This window comes from Lactuca sativa, chromosome 7, assembly GCF_002870075.4.
Source record: "Lactuca sativa cultivar Salinas chromosome 7, Lsat_Salinas_v11, whole genome shotgun sequence".
In the NCBI taxonomy this organism is placed as follows: domain Eukaryota; kingdom Viridiplantae; phylum Streptophyta; class Magnoliopsida; order Asterales; family Asteraceae; genus Lactuca; species Lactuca sativa.
This window is the reverse complement of record NC_056629.2, coordinates 116,680,730-116,687,215: the sequence shown is the minus strand read 5'-3', so window position 1 is coordinate 116,687,215 and position 6,486 is coordinate 116,680,730.

Here is a 6,486-nt window from a genome sequence, read left to right as displayed (position 1 = left end):
ACCAATACATACTTCCATACACACATCATTTCACACACTCTCTCTTCTCTCTCTTTTCTATCCTCGGCTGAGAGCCATATAAAACACACATACACACACAAAACACTTTAAAGTCTCTCTAATTCTTCAAGAACATCTTATCACTTCTCCTTCAAAACTTTCGAGATTAAGAGCTTTTCAAAGAGGATTTTCCACAAAAATCATCATCTTAGGTAAGTTGATGCTTAAATCCATGATCTACTTACTTCATTTCATCAAAAAAATCTTCTCTTAATCCATTCAAACTCATGATCTTACATCTTAGAATCCTCTAAGTTCGAGATCCATCCAAGAAGCTTGTTAGGGCCGAAAATAGCATCAAACTTGTTCCATCCTACTTCAAAACCTAGATCCACAAGAAAAATTGAGTTGATACCCCTCCTTTTTCAGTTTTTACAAGTTTTATGGGTGAGACTACAAGTAAAATGTGTAGATCTATGTGTATGTGTGTGTTATGTATGATTTTATGCATGTAAGTGTGATTGTATGTGTTTATGTGGTAAATATGCAACAAAAAGAATAGAAAACTCGAGATCTATGACACAAGAAGTAAAACAAGCATGATCTAAGGTTTACCTCACTAATCAAGCCAAGAACAAAACCCTCTAAGAATTAAAATAGACATATTGTAACCTAAAACAAATTTTGGGGCTATAAATGTCAAATAAACAAAAGTTGGGTGAAAGATTGTCATTCACGGTTTTCACAAGGACCAAAATGGTCAAAAAATTTAATACAAATGGTTTTATGAACATCATGCTTTCCAAAGGACCAGAAATGAAATATGTGGCTTAATGGGCCAATTTTTTGGGCTTTTCAGCCCAACGGGTCAAAATTGCGAAAACATACAACTTTCATGGGACTGAATTGGTAATTTTCTCTAAAAATAGGGTAAAAAGAGTAAACAAAACAAATTCATGGGTTTAAATGATGTATTTTCCAAACATGGATAAAAAATGTAAACTTTTTGGATTTTGGACCAAAATTGTAAAAATTGCAAAAGTTTGGACTTTAACCGAGAAACATTTTTCTGGAAGGGCTGAAACTATCAAATAATAAAATTTTGAGTTCCAAACATCATTTAAACAATTATATGGGTTAAAAATGTTAAGAAAATGGTGTAAGGGCCAAAAATGTGTTTTTATTTTATAAGGGACTAAAATTGTCATTTTTACTAAAGAAGGGCTAAAAAATTAAAAACAATATTTTGAGTCAAATATTTTTATATCAAGATAGTGAGTCAAAACACCAAATTTCAACTCGTGAAAAACAGAAAAACGAATACACATACAACAAAAACTCTGTTATAAACCAACGCTAAAGTGTTTCGTTATTACGAATATGCATTCAACATACCACAAACACCAACAATACAAATTTAAACTCGATTAAACATAAGCAATTCAAAAGTTAGGCTCCAATACCTTTTACATGTGTTATTGGGCCTTTGTGGCCCAACAACATGTTTATTGGGCCCGATATATTCTCTCTTGTTTATAGGGCCTCCTGTGGCCCAATAACATATTTAAGGGACCCTCAATGGCTTTCATATGCTATTGGACCTTAGTAGCCCATTAGCAATGCTAGTAAGGTCCAAGTAATCAAATGTGAGACAGGCCAACATGCCTTTCGCATACCCAACAGCCTAATATAACTCACGGAAGTAGCAGGACTTTGTACTCCTCTTCTCCTCGTGTGCTAGGCTTATGAGTAATCCTGGTAAACAGATTCAGGTGGTTAATCAATAGTAATGAATGTTGTTTGGATTGAGTGAGTGATAACAGACGACGCCTCTAAGGATCGTCCGTAGTCTGTGGTTATAACTAGTAATTATCAATGCATGATTATAACGACTCACAACCCTTAATTAATCCAACACCACCCGAGTAATCAAGGAAGAGTAATAAAAAATCATTCATTGTGGCGGTATCACAATTTGAGAAATAATTGTATTTTATGTTTTCGAAAAACATCAGGTTTTCCGGGGATGTTCAACATTTTGCACTTGTACGGTTAATACAAAGTTTCTTTTCAATTATACGTGTTTTGAAATCATCATGCATATATTTACGGATCTTCACACCTTTTTTTATAAACAATGGTCGTTTCAGAAAACATCGGATTTTCTGGGTTTTACAAACTACACAAATCATTTTTATCACAACATTGCTTATGAACTCACCAACATTCCATATGTTGATCGTTTTCCAAAATAACTTGTACTCTCAGGTAACAGGTAAGCCGAGGAATAAGTACCAAGTATGTTAGTGTGTTTTGCTATTGAAAACTATCAAACAGTTTATGTATGAATTTGGAAAGTTAAAACAATGTACTTGGTGTGAACAATTCCAGTTGTAATATATTTATGCATGGTGATGTTTATGTTATGATTCATGTATATTCATTGTGATGATATTCAATTTAAGTCACGTGAGCCCTCGGACGTTTCTGCCGTCTGGTTCGGGGGAGTGACACTTATGCCCTTGAAAACCAGGAAACTATTGAGATGATGATTAGTAAACTCGGTTCCATTGTCACTGCGGATGCGACGCACTGGAAGTCTGATTTGAAGTTCTATCTCGTTGATAAAATTTATGAGTACTTGCGGTGTTTCTGACTTGAGTCTAAGAAAGAAGACCCATGTGAAACGAGTGAAGTCATCTACTATAACCAGGATGAATTTTTTATGGTGATGACTGGCTACGGGGGTTGGACCGCAGAGATCAATATGAAGAAGTTCTAGTGGTTCTGAGATTGAGGAATCGATCACCATAGGATGAATGGCTTTGGATTGTTTGCCACACTCACATGCATGGCAGAGAGTGTCATTGTGATACTTAAGAATAGGGAGGCCTCGGACAAGTTCCCTTGTGACCAGATTGTTGATATACCTGAAATTGAGATGAGCAAGCTTGAGATGCCAGAGCCAGCTAACTTCGGATATGGCTTTTGATAGGAAGCAGAGCTGTGGTTTGCCGATGATTAGAGAGACATCCAGAGGATACATAGTACCTTCATATCTGGATTTGATCAGGGAAGTGGTCCTATCGCTTGTCATTATGTAGCAGAATTGGTTATCAAATTCAACCCGATGGCCTGCCTAACATACTTGGCCAACACTGATGAGATTGTGTTTGAGACCTTCTACATAGGCTACCTTTTGAGTAGAAAAGTTCCCAGTAGTAAGAACACCGTAACCTCAGATGATTCCATTCGCGTTGTTTCCGAATGTGACGTTACCCCCGTTACAAATTGGCCTGAAATCCCGAAGCTATTCTAACCTTCCGGTCCTGTGCAAGGAGCAGGCACTGTCGATCAACCATTCATCTTCTTGGTCCTCCTTGCACAAAGCCTGAGAATTAAACGGTCAGTTAAGGCATCCAAACAAGTTTGGAGCCTAGGGAAACACAAGAATTTTTTATTGATGCATGATACGAGGTTGTAGGGATAGGTTTTGTGTCAACTTTTAGACCTAGTCCTAGGTGTTTGAGATTTTTATGAGTTTTGCGAGATTGAGAAAAGATTCGAGGTTTTTGAAAAGAGCGTGATTTGATATGATAAGTAAACTTTTGACACTAACATTTGCAAACTAGACTTTTGTTATTCGTTTTGACCTTTTATTTAGTCAGCGATCTTTGAGAGGAAGTATGCTTGTGACCAGTCTGAGGGTTGTGAGGTCTGACATTAGGTTTTGAAAAAGTGGATTTTGCAGGTGTAAAGCACGTGTAGACCTTTTGAGAAGTGATTTCTTAAAACTTTGATTTGACTTTAAGATTGCTGGAGTTGGCAAAATACCCTTCGATTTCAGGTCATCTAAGGAATAAATTTGAAAACCATTACCTTGAAAAGACTTTACTTTCTTTTGGGTTGTGTCAGATGGACTTGGAATGAATTTGGAAACTGTACATTCCTTTTTCTTTGTTTTCTTGACTGCAGAGTTTTTGAATAGATAATTTGAGAAAACAAGCTTTTCTGGACTTCTAGACTTAGGAATTTTGAGAAGTTGTTTTTGTTTTGGAAGATTTTCCCAATATTTTCCACGGGATCGAATTTCTTCTTTGAAAGCCTTTTTGCTTCGATTTTAGGAGAACCGCAGTCAGTGACATTTAGTTGCGATTTCCTTGAAACAATTGGTAATGTTGAAAAACGAGGACTTGATTCATCCGAACTAGAGAGTTCAGGATTCAGGGAACATTGACCAACTTCAAAGTTTTCAATTGGTAATTCATGATGAATTGGTTGGACGGTCATAGTACTTTTGACTAAGGTCTACGGTTCGGTGCTTTGAACAACCGCAGAGTAAGTGTGAGTGGATACATTGGTGTGACAATTGATGGAAGGTAAATGGACAGAATGAGGTTCATGACTGCAGTAAGGGATACTTCGGTCTGATGAAAGAGACGGGAAGTCTATTGAGACTTCAGGACCTTCCAAGATAATTTCCTCATCAATGATTGATAAAGTCTGAGAACTGGGAATAGTTGTGTTGTCTAAAGGACTAGAAAATTCAGGAAGAATTTTCTCGATAACACAATTGTTACTCAGATCGTGAAGTCTACCAAAGTGAGCTTTGATATCTTCAGGAAACGTTTTGTTATTGACGGGAAACAAGAATTCATGGTCTGGAGGGATGTAGGGACGGTCCATATTGAATCGAGGTAATGAGTCTGTTGCGGTAGAGTACCCATTAGACCAACCCCAATTGTAGGTACTATCAGTAGTCCCATTGTTAACAAGATTTTCGATGGCTTCACTTTCATTAGACAACTATTCTATTAAGAGATTTAAACGTATAGTTTCACTCTGAGCTAAATCTCTCTGATTCAATGCTATTTATAGTTGTGTTTCACTCAACATTCTTGCATCTTTTTCTAATATTAACTCCTTTTCTAACATAGCCATTTTGAGTCTTTTGTTGTCCAGTCGTCCTCTTACGTGAAACATCTCATGGGACGCAATGTTCTTCTCATCTAATGCTTTGTTATAGTTTGTAAGGACGACATCACAAGTGTCATTAAGGTTGTCTATGAAGGGCTGACAATCATGCATGCTATAATTTATAGTTTGGATCATAAGTTTTACCTGTTCGACGATGTTGGGTATCCCATCTCTCGCCATATACTAGTAATTCTTCTTCCTCATTGTAGATCCATCCTCATCAATAGTTGCAATCATACAGATCTTTCCCTTTCCTTTAACATTGCCGATGTCCTCATCCTCATCTCCCGAGAACAAAACCTGATGGTCTCTTTTTACTTGAGCAACATATTCTCTTCCTTTTTCCCTTTCTTCCATGTCTTGAACCATTCTGAGATAGAATGATCTATCTTTAACTACATTTTCCTTGCAGTCTTTGGCAAAAGGATTCTCTTTGTTGCACTTGTGATAAATCACAACATCACTTTTATCTTCTGAAGGAGTACCAGAGTCCGTAGTTTGGATGGACTGCGGTGCTTCCTTGGGTTGACTATTTTGAGACAGTGGTGGTGGATAAGGTTTTTTGGTGAAACATGAGTGATTGTTTTGAGAGTTAGGATTGCGGTTGAAGGGTGGTTTGTTGTGTTGTTGGTTCTTTCAGAATAAAGGTGGTAACCGATTGAATTGTTGGCTGATGAGAGCAGTTGCATTCTGAAATTCTTCTTCGTTGTCATATTCTGAGTCTGCTTCGTATGACTTCTGAGGGTTGTCATACGTAATGGAGAATGATTGAGGAGATTGAGCCATGAGAGCGAGTGGACCACCGAAGTCTGCATAGTCTTTGAGTACCGTAGACTCTTGAGCTTGCAGTTCACCGTAGAGCTTATAGAGAGAAAGAGAGTGAATTTTTCTATCTCCTTGGACAATCATTTTGGCAGTTGTCCAGTGTCTTCATAAACCGTTTAGAAACTGAAGATTCGTTTCATGGTTGCTTCAGATCTTGCCAGCATTGGATAGCTTTGTGACTATCAGATTAAACCTTTTAAAAGAGTCCTCCAAGCTTTCACCTTCATGAGCTTTAAAGTTGTTAAACTCATTGAGTGCGGTAGTAAGCTTTTTGTCTTTAGCTTGTTTAGTTCCTTCATACATATTTTTTAGAACATCCCAGATCTCCTTTGCAGATTTGGAATTTATGATTATGTCAAAGTTGTCAGGCGCAACTCCACAAGAAATCTCATAAAAGGCAATAACTTCATTTTTCATTTTGTCAAGATTGTCCTTGGTGGGATGATTCAACACTGGTTGACCTCCTCCTAGTTTGGCTGTGGCTCTGTCGGTTTCTACTGGAGTACGAACAGGAACATGATGCCCTTCTTCTATAGATCTCCATACATCTCTTCCAAGTCTCCTTGAATATCTTTCCATTCTTTGAGACCAGTGATGATATTCATTTGCCACAAGTATTGGTGCTCTATTCGAACCACCAACATTGTTTGATACATTGAGAGATAATGCATGTGCCATATTTCC